Source organism: Orcinus orca, chromosome 15 (genome assembly GCF_937001465.1).
Source record: "Orcinus orca chromosome 15, mOrcOrc1.1, whole genome shotgun sequence".
Classification (NCBI taxonomy): Eukaryota; Metazoa; Chordata; class Mammalia; order Artiodactyla; family Delphinidae; genus Orcinus; species Orcinus orca.
The window spans coordinates 13,743,157-13,759,301 of record NC_064573.1 but is presented as its reverse complement, the minus strand read 5'-3'; the positions used below and the strand labels follow the sequence as shown (position 1 = coordinate 13,759,301).

At 42.7% G+C, this 16,145-nt stretch overlaps 1 protein-coding gene across 1 annotated transcript in view; it reads left to right on the top strand.

Moving 5' to 3' along the window:
• CDH20 (cadherin 20) overlaps window positions 1–4,986 on the top strand; it is a 215,120-nt gene extending 210,134 nt beyond the window's left edge. The window contains exon 13 of the transcript XR_007471696.1: window positions 4,710–4,986. The gene's annotated coding sequence lies outside the window, so the exon portion shown is untranslated. The remainder of the gene's footprint in view (window positions 1–4,709) is intronic.
• The last annotated feature ends 11,159 nt before the right edge of the window (window positions 4,987–16,145 follow it).

Genomic DNA, 16,145 nt, shown 5'->3' with positions numbered 1-16,145 from the left:
ATTTAACCTTAGTTAATTACTTCCTTACTCCAAATACAGCATATGAATTCAGGGCTTCAGCATATGAATTTGGGGCATGGAGGGGGACACAATTCAGTCCATAACAATTCATATGTTGATGGACATTTTGATTGTTTGCAGCTTTTGGCTGTTACAAGTTAGGCTGCTAAGAACACTTGCATGTGAGTCTTTGTATGGACATATATTTTCTCTTCTCTTGAATAAATGCTTAGGAGTGGAATGGCTGGAGTCATATGGTAGGTATATGTTTTCAGTTCTTGTTTTGGTTTTTTTAAACTGCCAAACTATTTTCCAAAGTCTTTTTACCATTTCAAATTCCCACCGGCAGTATATGAGGGTTCCATTTCCTCTTCACCTTCACCAATACTTGGTATGGGCTGTTTTTTTTTTCATTTTTGTCATTGTAATAGAAATGTTGTAGTATCTCACTGTGGTTTTAGTTTGTAATATCCTAATGACTAATAATGCTGAGCATCTCTTCACATGTTTATTTGCTATCCAAATACCTTCTTTGGTGGAGTACCCAGAGGTATTTGCCCATTTTTAATTGTTTCATTATTGTTGAGTTTTAAGATTTCTTTTTATTTCCTGGATATGAGTCTTTATCAGGTACAGACTTTGTAAAGATTTTTATTCCAGTCTGTGGCTTGTCTTTTCATTCCCTTGACAATGTCTTTTGAAGGGCAGGAGTTTTTTTATTTTGATGAAATCCCAATTCATCAATTTGTTCTCTTGTATTGTGCTTTCAGTGTCATTTCTAAAAAAATCTTTGCCTACCCAAGGTCACAAATATTTTCTTCCATGTTTTTTTTCTAGAACTTTTGTGGTTTTAGGTTTTACATTAGGTCTATAATTCATTTGGGATTTATTTTTGTAGATTTTTAGGTATGAACTGAAGCTCTGTTTTTCTTTTCTCTTTTGGCATATGGATATCCAATTGTTCTAGAACCATTTATTGAAAAAGGCTATCAATTTTTTTACTGCATTGCCTTTGTTGTGAGTTGAATTGTGTCTGCCACAAAGATATGTTCAGGTCCTAACCCCCAGTACCTGTGAATGTGACCTTATTTGGAAATAGGATCTTTGTTTACAGATGTAATCAAATGGACTTGAGGTCATACTGGACCAATGATTGGTGTCTTTATAAGAGAGAAATTTAGACACAGAAGCAGAGACACAGAGTGGAGAATGCCATGTGACAACTGAGGCAGACAATCGAAGAGATGCATCTGCGAGCCAAGGAGTATTAAGGATTGTCAGCGACACCAAAAGTGAGGGAGAGGCACGGGACAAATGCTCCCTCCAGAAGGAACCAACCCTGCCCACACTTTGAGTTCAGACTTCTAGCCTCCAGAAGTGTGAGAGAATACCTTTCTGTTGTTTTAAACCACCCAATTTGTTCTGGCTGCCCTAGGAAACCAATAGAAGCCTTATATAATACATTTTTTAAGATCTATTTTAACATAAAAAATAACTCAGTATGAACCCTTTACATGTCCTTGTCACTTTGGCTGGATCTACAACACATCCACACACCAGGTTGCTTATTAATTAATTAACTAACTAATTAGTGTGTTCGTTTTGCAGGATCTTTTTTATTTCGACTCAGCCTTTGCACGTGGTTGGAGTGTATGGAGAGGGCTCTGAAGATGCCCTGCTCTCTGGCAGGTCTCAGGCAGCAGCAGAACTCTCCAGCTGACTTGGCAGCCTGCAAGCAGCTCTCACAGTTGCAGGCAAGGGGGAGGGAAGAATGAATCACCAGATGGCTGAGAAGAGACACTTCCATTCATATGACCCCACTGATGTGGGCGGTGCAGAGAGGTTACAGAGAAAGCAGAGAAGGCAGGAGCTGCTGAAAACGGCGCTAAGTGCCCGTTGGTCCTCAGGCAGCACAGCAAAAGGACAGCATTCAGAGGTGTCCCCCACTCGCCCGCAATACGGAGCATATGTACCCTTGGCATGACTCTGCAAGTGAAGAGCTGCACAGCAGAGTGAAAGAATTAACCTTCAAAGAGCAGGCTGCGTGGTTTCCTTCTGTCTCTTGTACTTGATATTCCCCTGCTGCCCCAGGGAAACAGATACAATCCTCTGTGTTTCCCTGCCAGGCCCATATGCAGTGAAATTCACTCATCCTAATTGCTAGTCTTCACTAGCCTACTGGGGGAGGGCGGGGCACCAACACTATGCCCCGGTGTTTACCTCCAGGACTGGTGTCATCAACCTCAAATTTTTACATTTGCCAATGACTTCTTGGGACTGTGGCTATTGGACTATATGATGGTTGGTGTGAGATGAGATTCTTAAATGCAGGTCATTACCTGAGGATGAATATTAGTTACACCCAAGAGGGGACTCAGGGCCTCATCAGCATGCTCCAGGCAGACGTCACTGCTGCTGAGCTGAAGCAAAGGGAAGGAGAAGGTCATGGCCAACTATTGAGCACCTACTGTATGCCGGCACAGTGCCAGGTGCTTTTACACTAATGATCATGTTGAAAACATGAGCAGAGCACAGACCTAAAACCAGAAAAGAACACAGAGCCATTTGTGAAACACTCACCTCAGATGTTGATACCATTGGTTCCTCTGAGAGCTATAACATGTAAGGAGCTCTGCATACATCCTTCACCATTGATTGTTGATATCCCGTCTACATTAAACCCTAGAGAACTGAATACTGGCCTACAAGTGGGCAGTGAAACCAGGTAAGGACAGCTGACAAGCATCATCTGAGAAATAGGGAGTGATCATGCTTTTGAAATTCAGTCCTATGTTCTTTCCAGAAAGTATGTATATTTCACTATTATGTGAAGATTTTTAAAAAATAGATATCATTGGAGAGGACTTCATTATCAGGAACCTTATATAACCCAGGTTAATCTCCTCTCAAAGGAGCGGGAGGCTATTCATGGAGAACACTGGCACACTGCCATATTTACAGTGTGTCCCTTACCTACAAACTGGGTACAAATTCTCTGTAAACTCCAAGCCACTTATCACATCCAGATTCCCACATGGATCTAAGCATATGCCATGTACACCTCAGGCACAATGGGCAAACAGATTATTTATGGGACCTGGCAGAGATGTCTTGATCAGAGTTTTTAGTCACAGTCTCGGTGACAGCATCCACTGTGACAGTGAGCAGGTAAAGCGAATAATAATATATCCATCTTGGAAGGTCAGTTCCTGCTCATACTTCTAATTATTAAGTACATTATTGAGAGCCTTTCCGTAGCTTAGTTTCCTACTGTGAAGGTAGGCTGTTCATTATTCAAAGTTGTTCTTTTGTTGCAGATGTAGAACAGAAAAAGTGGAAATTGCTCCAGTGCAATCCTTTTATTTTGAAGAAAAAAAAAAAAAGGCACAGATTTTTGACTTCTTGAAATGTAAGGCTAGAGCTTATTTTTTCTCTTTCCGTTTCGGTGCCATCCTCACTGAGTCCATCCGTAAATCTTCAAACTCCATTAAAATATAACTTGATTAGGGATCATCCTTTAGCATCATCCTAGTTGGTTTGTTTCCCTCCTGACTAAACACTTTCCTTTGAAGGAAAAGGAAATGATGGAACCTTCTCATTTTATCTCAAAGAGAAAAAGCAAAAAGACACTTGAAGCTGCAGAAATAGGAACTTAACAGCATAGACAGAAATCTCTTCTATAGGGTCCCTCTAGCCAAAAGTAAACTAGATTAAAAAATGCCAACACAGGAGAAATGTGATCATCTAAATGAGGTTCACATTAATTCTATTACTTGGTCATCCTTGGCCAAGTTTTCTAATAAAGCCTAAATAGATAAACTAGATAAATAGCAAGTTTAGTAGATAGATTATTTTTATAACTTCTATATTAACTAGCACACTTGGGGGCCTAAATTATTGAATACTGATCATAAGACTATTCAAGGGATGACCATACATCCTGTATCGTTCTGTTCTAAGTCTTTGGTTATGAATGGCATTATTACACATGGCCGCGTTCTAAGAGTTTGCTCAGCATTGTATTCAGTTGTTTGGCCAAAGTTCCATCCTGCAGGGGAGAATTCGCCCTCTCCCAAACTGAAAAGAATGGTAATATCAACGGGTAATAACTCTGGAGCTGAAGAAATGTGCATCTCAATGTGGTAGACATTGGGGCAGGTCACAAATATTCCAATTACCCTCCGTCTAGGTACACATGGGTCTGAACTTCTCCATCAGGTTACGGTTGTATCCGACCACGTGACTGCACTGAGCTAAGGAAACATGAACAGGAGTAACAGCCAGTGTGGGATTTGCCGGTTCCTTGCCCCTTCCTGCTGCAGTGATCTTTGAAGTCTGTGCCAAATGGAACCTCTTTCTGCCTAGGTGTGAGTGACCGTATTAAGTAGGGTCCTCCTGCTGGCCTGTAGCCTGAGCTGAAATGAGAGCTGTCACAGGACAGACACACCAACTTTCACAGTGTTAAGTCACTGAGATTTTGGAGTTACTTATTACCACAGTATAATTTTGCCTATCCAGACTAACATGACAATGACAAAAACTGTTAACTTCCCTTAAGAAGAGGAATTAACCAACTGGTATGACTGGTATGCATGATGACTACCGATGCCTCCTCCAAAATACATGTGCCCTGGTTGTTTCTTACCATGAGTAAGAGTGGATTTTGTTGACCGATTCATCTTTTTTCCATTTCTTCTCAAAATTAACAGCACACATTTTCAAGATTAAAGAATAAAACAGCACTGTGCCCATAGATGGACACGCACAGAGGGAATGTAGCCATGTGACAACAGATGCAGAGATCGGATCACGCAGCTACAGGCCAAGGAACGCCAAGTGATGTCGGCAACTCCTGGAATCTGGGAGATGAGCACAAGCAGATACTGCCTCTGGACCCCCAAGAAGGAACCAGCCCTGCTGCCACCTTGATTTGGGACTTCCGGCCTCCAGACCTATGAAAGATTAAAGTCCTGATGTTTTATGTCACCCAGTTTTTGGTACTTCGTTACGGCAACACTAAGAAAATACTACAGTGACTTTTAACTATACTTTCTACCATTCCTCAGCCTGCCTGACATTTTTACCATGTGTCTTTACACGATGACCTGCACATTCCTGCATTTTAAACCTCAGTGCTTTCTGAGACTCTTTCTGAGTTGAATAAAATAGGTACAGGGCCTAAACTCTTCTTTAGCCAAATAATCCCTACCAAGATCAGAAGCAATATCTTGTTCATCTTCTCCCTCTTTTTTTTTTCTTATATTCACTTGTTTGTTTTATTTTTCCTATTCCACATATAAGTGAAAACATACAGTATTTGTCCTTCTCTGTCTGACTTCACTAAGTGTAATACCCTCCAGGTCCATCCGTGTTGTTGCAAATGGCAAAATTTCATTATTTTTTATGGCTGAGTAATATTCCATTATATATATCACATCTTCTTTATCCATTCAGCTGTTGATGAACACTTAGGTTGCTTCCAGGTCTTGACTATTATAAATAACGCTACTATGAATATTGGGGTGCAGGTATCTTTTCAAATTAGTGTTTTTGTTTTCTTCACATATATACCCAGGAGTGGAATTCCTGTATCCTATGGTAGATTTATTTTTAATGTTTTGAGGAAGCTCCATACTGTTCTCCATAGTGGCTGTACCAATTTACATTCCCACCAACAGTGCAAGAGGGTTCCCTTTTCTCCACACCCTCTCCAGCATTTATTGTTTGTAGATTTTTTCATGATGGCCATTCTGACTGGTGTGAGGTGATACCTCATTGTAGTTTTGATTTGCATTTCTCTAATGACTAGTGATGTTGAGCATCCATTCATGTGTTTGTTGGCAATCTGTATATCTTCCTTGGATGTCTGTTTAGGTTTTCTGCCCATTTTTGGATTGGGTTGTTTGTGTTTTTGATACTGAGCTGCATGAGCTGCTTGTATATTTTGGAGATTAATCCGTTGTCAGTTGCTTCGTTTGCAAATATTTTCTCCATTCTGAGGGTTGTCTTTTCATCTTCTTTATGTTTTCCTTTGCTGTGCAAAAGCCTTTAAGTTTCATTAGGTCCCATTTGTTTATTTTTGTTTTTATTTCCATTTCTCTAGGAGGTGGGTTAAAAAGGATCTTGCTGTGATTTATGTCATAGAGTGTTCTGCCTATGTTTTCCTCTAAAAGTTTGATAGTGTCTGGCCTTACATTTAGGTCTTTAATCCATTTTGAGTTTATTTTTGTGTATGGTGTTAGGGAGTGTTCTAATTTCATTCTTTTACATGTAGCTGTCCTGTTTTTCTAGCACCACTTATTGAAGAGGCTGTCTTTTCTCCATTGTATATTCTTTCTCCTTTACCAAAGATAAGGTGACCATATGAGCATGGGTTTATCTCTGGGCTTTCTATCCTGTTTCATTGATCATACTTCTGTTTTTATGCCAGTACCATACTGTCTTGATTACTGTAGCTTTGTAGTATTGTTTGAAGTCAGGGAGCCTGATTCCTCCAGCTCTGTTTTTTGTTCTCAAGATTGCTTTAACTATTCAGGGTCTTTTGTGTCTCCATACAAATTTTAAGATTTCTGGTTCTAGTTCTGTGAAAAATGTCACTGGTAGTTTGATAGGGATTGCATTGAATCTGTAGATTGCTTTGGGTAGTATAGTCATTTTCACAATGTTGATTCTTCCAATCCAAGGACATGGTATATCTCTCCATCTGTTTGTATCATTTTTAATTTCTTTCATCAGTGTCTTATAGTTTTCTGCGTACAGGTCTCTTGTCTTCTTAGGTAGGTTTACTCCTAGGCATTTTATTCTTTATGTTGCACTGCTAAATGGGAGTGTTTCCTTAACTTCTGTTTCAGATTTTTCATCATTAGTGTACAGGAATGCAAGAGATTTCTGTGCATTAATTTTGTATCCTGCTACTTTACCAAATTTATTTATTAGCTCTAGTAGTTTTCTGGTAGCATCTTTAGGATTCTCTATGTATAGTATCATGTCATCTGCAAACAGTGACAGTTTTACTGCTTCTTTTCCAATTTGTATTCCTTTTATTTCTTTTTCTTCTCTGACTGCTGTGGCTAAAACTTCCAAAACTATGTTGAATAATAGTGGTGAGAGTTGGCAACCTGGTCTTGTTCCTGATCTTAGAGGAAATGGTTTCAGTTTTTCACCATTGAGAACGATGTTGGCTGTGGGTTTGTCACATATGGCCTTTATTATGTTGAGGTAAGCTTCCCTCTATGCCTACTTTCTGGAGGGTTTTTATCATAAATGGGTGTTGAATTTTGTCAAAAGCTTTTTCTGCATCTATTGAGATGATCATATGGTTTTTTTCCTTTAGTTTGTTAATATGGTGTATCACATTGATTGATTTGTGTATATTGAAGAATCCTTGCATATCTGGGATAAACCCCACTTGATCATGTTGTATGATCCTTTTAATGTGCTGTTGGATTCTGTTTGCTAGTATTTTGTTGAGGATTTTTGCATCTATGTTCATCAGTGATATTGGCCTGTAGTGTTTTTTTCTGTGGCATCTTTGTCTGGATTTGGTATCAGGGTGATGGTGGGCTCGTAGAATGAGTTTGGGAGTGTTCCTCCCTCTGCTATATTTTGGAAGAGTTTGAGAAAGATAGGTGTTAGTTCTTCTCTAAATGTTTGATAGAATTCGCCTGTGAAGCCATCTGATCCTGGGCTTTTGTTTGTTGGAAGACTTTTAATCACAGTTTCAATTCCAGTGCTTCTGATTGGTCTGTTTATATTTTCTATTTCTTCCTGGTTCAGTCTCGGAAGGTTGAGCTTTTCTAAGAACTTGTCCATTTCTTCCAGGTGGTCCATTTTATTGGCAGATAGTTGCCTGTAGTGATCTCTCACGATCCTTTGTATTTCTGCAGTGTCAGTTGTTACTTCTCCTTTTTCATTTCTAATTCTGTTGATTTGAGTGTTTTCCTTTTTTTCTTAATGAGTCTGGCTAATGGTTTATCAATTTTGTTTATCTTCTCAAACAACCAGCTTTTGGTTTTATTGATCCTTGCTATCGTTTCCTTCATTTCTTTTTCATTTCTTTCTGATCTGATTTTTATGATTTCTTTCCTTCTGCTAACTTTGGGGGTTTTTTGTTCTTCTTTCTGTAATTGCTTGCACACAGGCTTCTTGGTGGCTGCAGCAGCAGCCTTAGCGTTTCATGCCCATCTCTGGTGTCCGCGCTGATAGACGCGGCTCACACCCTTCTCTGGAACTCATTTAGGCGGTGCTCTGAATCCCCTCTCCTCGTGCACTCCAAAACAATGGTCTCATGCCTCTTGGGTAGGTCCACACATTTTTCCGGACTCCCTCCCGGCCAGCTGTGGCGCACTAACCCCCTTCAGGCTGTGTTCACGCAGCCAACCCCAGTCCTCTCCCTGGGGTGTGACCTCCGAAGCCCAAGCCTCAGCTCACAGCCCCGCCCTCCCCGGCGGGTGAGCAGACAAGCCTCTCGGACTGGTGAGCGCTGGTCGGCCCCGATCCTCTGTGCGGGAATCTCTCCGCTTTGCCCTCTGCACGCCTGTTGCTGCGCTCCCTTCCGCGGCTCCGAAGCTTCCCCCTCCCGCCAGCCGCCCCCCAACCCCGTCTCTGCCAGTGAAGGGGCTTCCTAGTGTGTGGAAACTTTTCCTCCTTCACAGCTCCCTCCCTGAGGTTAAGGTCCCGTCCCTATTCTTTCGTCTCTGTTTTTTTCTTTTTTCTCTTGCCCTACCCAGGTACGTGGGGGGAGTTTCTTGCCTTTTGGGAGGTCTGAGGTCTTCTGCCAGCGTTCAGTAGGTGTTCTGTAGGCGTTGTTCCACATGTAGATGTATTTCTGATGTATTTGTGGGGAGGAAGGTGATCTCCACGTCTTATTCCTCCGCCACCTTGAATATCCTCTCTCTTGTTTATCTTCTAATCCCTCCTCTGACACCTTCTCAGAACTTGGCACAGCACCTGGCCCACAACAAGGCCTCCACTGTATTTGTTTAAAAAAGTATAGGACAAACATTGGATATTACTCCTTTTCTTTCTGCACCTGTCATCTCATACTAAGCAGTGATTTAGGAAAACTGAATTACTAAGTCTGTGAGTGTTGGCTCACTTCATGGCCAATTACCTGACAATTAACTGGGTCACTCTGGTAGCCAATCAGTCCATCCATACATTGGTGCCAACTATGCCATGGTCCATTAATGTCATTCCCATCGATGATTACATCAGAGCAACCAATGGAACAGTCAACGACCAGAGCCAGACTTGGGGTGTTTGAAGTAATAGACCATCATTAATCAATGAGGACAAAACAAGAAACCTAAGACTTAAGAGGCAAAAATAAAAGTTAATCTGCAAAAATGAGACTCCATGTGCATATAGCTGTGTCACCAATGACTGTGTACACATACCACATCCCTCAACAGAATTTCTATTTATTCATTTGCTACTTACCTCAATGAGTTGGCACCCAGGTAAGGTATCTGCTGGTTTCCACATATACTCGACTTTCTTCCCAAGCATGTGGCAAAGCCAATCTGCTCATTTGGGCTGGGAAAAAGTCCTGATTACCTAAGAACTAGCACATTTCAATCTAGTGAGGACTAAGTTTCACTGTATTAAAATGCAACCAAAACACAGATTTCTGTCTCACACACAGAGAAACCCAACTGAAGGTCTTCTCCCAAGATACTTAATGCCTGCGAGTTTCTCCAGTCAACTTTATCGTTTGAAATCATATCCCTTACAGACAAATTAATCTTTTAGCATTAATCTTCCCGAGTTGTGGTGTTTGGGGGATGTTTTAATTAGCTCAGCTGGTTTATCATTCCTTTAAGTATCTGAAAGTATCTGTCAGCTTCCTACAGGTCTCAGGAAGATGGCCCCTTCCCTAGAGGTGGCTAGGAAATGTGTATTTGCTTTCAAAGTTCTACGGCTTTCTGAGACGAGCATTTCATCTTATTTCCTTTCCACCACTAATCATGAAATGTTGAAGGCCTTAGCTAATTCTGGGCGCCCTAATCCACCATAAATCTGAAACAAGGGAAAATCAACTGAAAGCTAGCCCGTGGATTTTCCTATACCCGGAACAGGAAGAGACTGGTCATAAAGATAAAGTAGTTGACTGTTCACATTGGGTTCCAGAAAATGTCTCTAACTTCTCAGCATTTCCCCTACAGGTCCTTACTCAAAATGCAAATAACCTGAGGGAGATAAACCCTCTTTATCAAGACTTTTTTTTTTTCCATTGCAGCATTGATGAGGGCACAGAAGTGATGGAAATTTTTGCAGAGCCAGGAAGAAAAGGGCTCTGATGGTGCCTGGGTCTATATATCCAGAATGTAGAGCCAGAGAGCACCCGAAAGAGAGTAAAGATTCCTCAGTCTCTGATCAGACAGAACACTGTGGTCCCTATTTCAGAAATAAGACAACTGAGTCCCTTAGAGTTAAGAGCGGTACCCCACTGAACAGCAAGAAAGCACTAGATGCTTGAAAGGTTTTATGAGTAAAGAAGAGAACAGAAAAGGGCAGTGAGAGGGTCAACTGTGCCTAGAATCATCTCCACTATGTGAAAATGTTGGTGCCACGGGTGAAGGTGACACACTACGCCACCCCCAATTATGGCTCTGAAGAACTAGGACATGAAAGAGAGGGATTTGGAGAATTCCCTGGTGGTCCACTGGCTAGGACTCTGTGCTTTCACTGTCAAGGGCCCAGGTTCGATCCCTGCTGGGGAACAAAGATCCCAGAAGCCACTCGGTGCAGCCGAAAAAAAAAAGAGAGAGAGAGAGGTTTGCATGAGGGAGGGCATGCCTGGACCAGGAGGCATAGACACAGGTGAGAACAGGGTAGGGAGTCAGGGCCGTGAGGGGCTCTGGAGATCTGGCTGGGAAAGAGCGGAGACAAAGCTCACCTCCCCACTGTTTGGAAGCTGGCTCTCACGCTGATTTTATTTCCGCATTCAGGATAGAGCATTTGAGAGGAGCTGGGGGAGAGAATGGCCAGCAGGAAGTCAAAACAGGGTATAAAGTGAGCAAAGCCAAAGATTATCCGTGTAAAATCCAGTGTTCCAAAACCACTACAGTAATGTTTCAGGTCAGAGATCCACAACTACCCCCTCATCCTGGCCCACATCGTGGTGGATACGGCCATGTGTCATTTAGGAGTCTATGTCCCTAAGTAACAGAAAGGTGTACTAACAGTGACCTAAGCAAAGATTTCTTTTTCTCACAAATAAGAACTCCCATGTTGCCTCAGTGACTCAGTGCGGCCAAGGTCAATATTGCTACAATTCTCAGGTTGCAAGATGGCAGCAGTAGCTCCAAGGATCAGATTTTGCACTGGTTCAAGGGCAGGAAGCCGAAGACAGGGCTAGGACAGGTTCTCTTCTGGACCTTCCTCTTACCAGGGAGGAAAAACCTTTCCTGAAATGTCCCAGCAGACTTCTTATAGTCTTGTTGATCTGTACTAACTACGTGCCTTCCCTTAGACTAAGGACTGTGTCCGGATTACCTAAAGTTAAAGATGCCCATCTGATGTATAGATTTCTCCTGTTCCTTCCTATGGGCATGGAAGATGGGGGCAGTGCCTTTGGAGGCCTCTAGCATCCATTGTTGATGAGATCCAAGGGTAGACCTTGGATCAAGGGTAGAGCTGCTGGATCAGAGCAGAGCCCTCAAGACCAGCACAAGCAGACTGCTGGGACTACAAGTAGAGGGCCTCCACCCCACATAGGCATCCTCTCTAAATTTAGAAGCAAGAACTAGCCTTCCCAGAGTCTCCTTTGAAACTGTTGAGAAATCATAATTAGACTCTGTACCTCTGCTAAGCCTTTCATCCCAGAAGCTTAGGGCACTTCCCTGCATGGTCTCATTAATCTTCACACCATTTAAGGCAGCCAGCCTCTATTGTCATCTTTATTTTCAGGATGAAGGAACTGAAATGTAGGTACAGGTTAATGACTTGCCCGATGTCATATGTTCAATGAGTCACCAGCCCGCTGGGGATAGGACCAAATGTGATGGGGAAAGATAGCTACCCCAACTCACTGAGGACCCTGGGTGAGAACGTGGAGGTCATTTACTTACCCAGATGGCATGAGCCCTGAAAGGTAGCCTGATGAAGAATGTCAGAGCTCTGGACAGAGAGGCAAGAGGGCCAAGTCTGAGCTGTGACTCACTGTCCAGACAACCTTGGGCAAGTCACTTGCACTTTCTGAACATTTTTCTTATCTAAAAATAAGGATTGTACCCTGGTGGTCCAGTGGTTAGGACTCCGTGGTCTCACTGCCAAAGGCCTGGGTTCAATCCCTGGTCCGGGAACCAAGATCCCGCAAGCCACATGGTGCAGCCAATAAATAAATAAAATTAAAAAACATAAAAATAAGGATAGTCACATTCACCCCATCTAATTCACTCAGCTGTTTCGAAGGCAAAAGGAATGTTTCCAATGAAACCACGTGAGCTAGGACGTTGTGTAAAACTAAGTGCACGGAGGGAGTTGGTAGAACCACCATTTAAAATCAGCCTGTGCTCTTGGCTCACCACGACTGACAATCCTAACCTGCAATCAGACAATCATACAGGACTCTCCCCAGATAACCAAGAAATTCCTTTCTGCCATTCGATGTGCTACGAGCCTATTTTCAGCACATACTGTATGGAGTATGCAATGCCCCATGCATGCATAACTAGGATGTGACCTGTGTCCTCTAGGAAATACCGTCTGGAAGAGGAGGCAGGCAAATGAAACTTACTTCATTGAGAGGCAAAATGAAATAACACTTATGACAGACAAGGAGGCGAAACAGGGGAGGGTGGTATCCAGAGAAGGTCTGGGTCAGCCAGTGGGCTGGGAGGAGGTAGAGTGGGGAGAAGGGGGACAAAAGCCGAAACAGGAAAAATCCTTAGCTTTTTCTTTTCCTTCCCCAGCGTCCATCATTCTCCCATCTGAGAAAGAGGAAGTCAAGGTGGTAGAGCAGCAGAGGCTGAAGGTTGGGTTTGCCTTGTTTCCATCCGCAGGGAAGGGCATTTGCAGAGAAAACATTTCCTCCCCGCGCCCTGGGCGCGCCTCTCTCTGCGGGCAGTCTTACTTTCGGCCACAGGAGGGCGCTTCTCCTCCTCCGTGGTCTCTTCACTGCGGTCGGCGCCGCCCCGCCTCCCAGCTACGTCCAGCGGACGCGGGCTGTGCTTCCAACACCTGCAGCCTAGAAGCACTGCACCAGCAGGTGGGGAGCCTGGAAGATGGGGTCACAGCACGCCCAACTTCCAACATTTTATCTCTTTCAGACAAGCCAGGATAGATGTTCAAAAACAATTAGTCTCCCATCAGCAATGCATGCTATGAGGACAATAATGCCTAGAAAATTCTCAGGGAGTATTTTTGGATGATTTTCTATTGAAGAGACAAAGACTCAGATTCATCAGGAGGTGGAAATAGTGTCTCTGGCCCTGTCAGCAGCGTCTCCCCCATTCCAGGCTTAAAATAGGGTGATAGGGAATTCCCTGGCCGTCCAGTGGTTAGGGCTCCGCGCTTTCGCTGGGGAGGGCGCGGGTTCAATCCCTAGTTGGGGAAATAAGATCCCGCAGGCCTGTGCAGCGCGGCCAAAAAATGAATGAACGAATGAATTTTTAAATTAAAAATAGAAAAATAAAATAGGGTGATTGATAACCAATTGACATAGCAGGACCTTGTCCCTTCCCAGGGAGACATCCAGTGCGGTGCTAAGGGGGCCCAATAAAGGAGAATAAAGGGGCTTCCAGATCTGAGACACGACCAGAGAGGGAAAACAGTCACCTTTATTTATTTTTGTTTTAACAATTAATTGTTAAAATACCTGAAGGAAGGAAACTATTAGGGCTGGCTCTGCACCAGGCAAGAATTCCCAAACTGCACTAACTTGGCTACGCCCCAAAGTCCCTTTGTTCTCTCCACACCCTCCTGTAAACATCCCCATGCACCACCACCCTGTATTATTTGTCTCCAGTGAATTAGAATGAAAGTTCTAAGATAAGACAGGATGAAGCACTGAGAGCCAGTCAGGAGCCTTTCACTCAAAACTCTGCATTAGAATTAACCGAGGACTGGTTTTTTGGTTTGCTTGTTTTCGCCTCCTAAGAGTACTAACTAATTCCATGATTTCTGGTTAAGCCACTGGATTGGAGTGGTTCTTTGGGTAGAAACAGCCTAAACTTTCCTAAACTCTGAGATGAACAAGAACTATCACAGCATGTAAAAACAAGAATTACCAGCTTGCTAAAATTATCCCCTTCTCAGAAAGGGAGAGAAATCTCTGATTATGAAAAAGATTTTTAAAACAATCTAATAACTACACAGTAACACTCAAAATAGATCTTGAATAGTCTGAGAGATGCTTGGGCTAAAATCCCATACCTTGCTCCAGAATATTTGTCTAGCCGCATGCCCAAAAAGTACTGTACATAGTCACGGGAGCTGTCAACGGAGTGGATTGCCATCACCACCACCATCATCATCGGATGAGTGGTTTATTAGATAGAACACATGGTTAAGTGTTTCGAATCCTGATTTCTTTTCCCTTATCTTTCTGAGCCTGGGTCCTGATGTTTGGCGCTCTTGCTGGATCATGGATTGCGTTAGTATTACTGCAGACACGAAAGAAAACCTTCCTCCAGTCCCCTCCACACAGCAGAACACTATAGGAGAAATCTGAATCAGAGTGTAAGTGGGACATTGTTCTCATCTGTAAAATTGGGCGGAGTCCATCTATTTGCGGGGATATATCCATAGATGCTGTGGGCTAGCATGAAAAACAATGATTCCTGTAGTTTCTACAGTGGTCACACCTTTGCTGTAAGGTTTATGTCTCTGAAATCATATCAACATCACTCACTCCAAGGAGATTTGAGCTAAAAACATTGAGGAAAACAAGATTGGAGAATAAAGATTATGTGACAGTTTATTTTACGTGTCAGCTTTGCTAAGCTGTGGTGCCCAGGAGTTTGGTCAAACACTAGCCTAGATGCTGCTGTGAAGATATTTTGTAGATGTAATTAAGATTTACAATCAGTTGACTTAAGTAAAGGGGATTACCCTGGATAATGTGAGTGCGCCTCATCCAATCAGTTGAAGGTCTTAAGAACAAATACTGAGGTTTATTGGTGAAGGAATTCTGTCTCAAGACAGAAATACCAACTCTTACCTTTGTTTCCAGCATGCTGGTCTGCCCTACAGATTTCAGTCCTGCTGAGTGTCACAGTGGAGCCAATTTCTTAAAATAATTCCATTTGTGTGTGTGTGTCTATGTGTGTTTGTACACACTTCTGATTCTGTTTCTCTGGAGAACACTGACATACAGATTTCAAGTGAATCTTTATTGTGTGTGTGTGTGTGTGTGTGTGTTTGCTACCTGTAAATTAAAACAACGATGAGACATTCAGTAATGCCATTTTACATGACATTACACATAACTTAGACTCCTAATCTGGTTTGGGCACCCAGTCCCTCCCTAACAGCCCACCCACCTCACTGGAAACTAACCTGAGCCCCACCCCACCCCCGACCCCCCCTCAGGGGTAGTCCTGATTGGTCCAAGGCTGAGAGATCCCCTTGCCAATGATTGGTTCAGTGGGATCATGTGGCTTAGAAAGGGCCAGTGAGATATGAGAAGAAGTTTGTAGTGGACTTCTTGTAAGGTTTGTTCTCGTTCTTCTGAGAAACTTTACAGAAGCAGCCGTTCTCTCTGATGTTGGAGGACAATGAAGCAGTACCTGGATTGCTATTGGCAATAACCCTTTGATGGGAAATAACCTGAGTCCCTGATGATGCTGTTGAGCTGGATGGATCAGTCATCCCTAAAGCCTGCACTGACTCTGGTCTTCCTTTAAAAGGAGCCAATACGTTTTCTACCATGCAAGTGAGTTTGAGGTTTCTTGAGGCTTCTTGTTAGTTGCAGCCAAAGGACCAAGTTTTCTTGCCTTTCGTTTTTTTACCTATAAACTGGGAGGACAGAACTAGATAATCTAAGATGTCCTTGAACACTCAGTATTTGTAAATTGCACACTTAGGCACTAACACTAACCGTATTTATCAATTACTGTTTAGAGAATCTGAATATTACTGTAGGTTTGAAAATACATCTTCACTGTTAGAAATAAGTGTGTTTCTAAACACATCTTCAT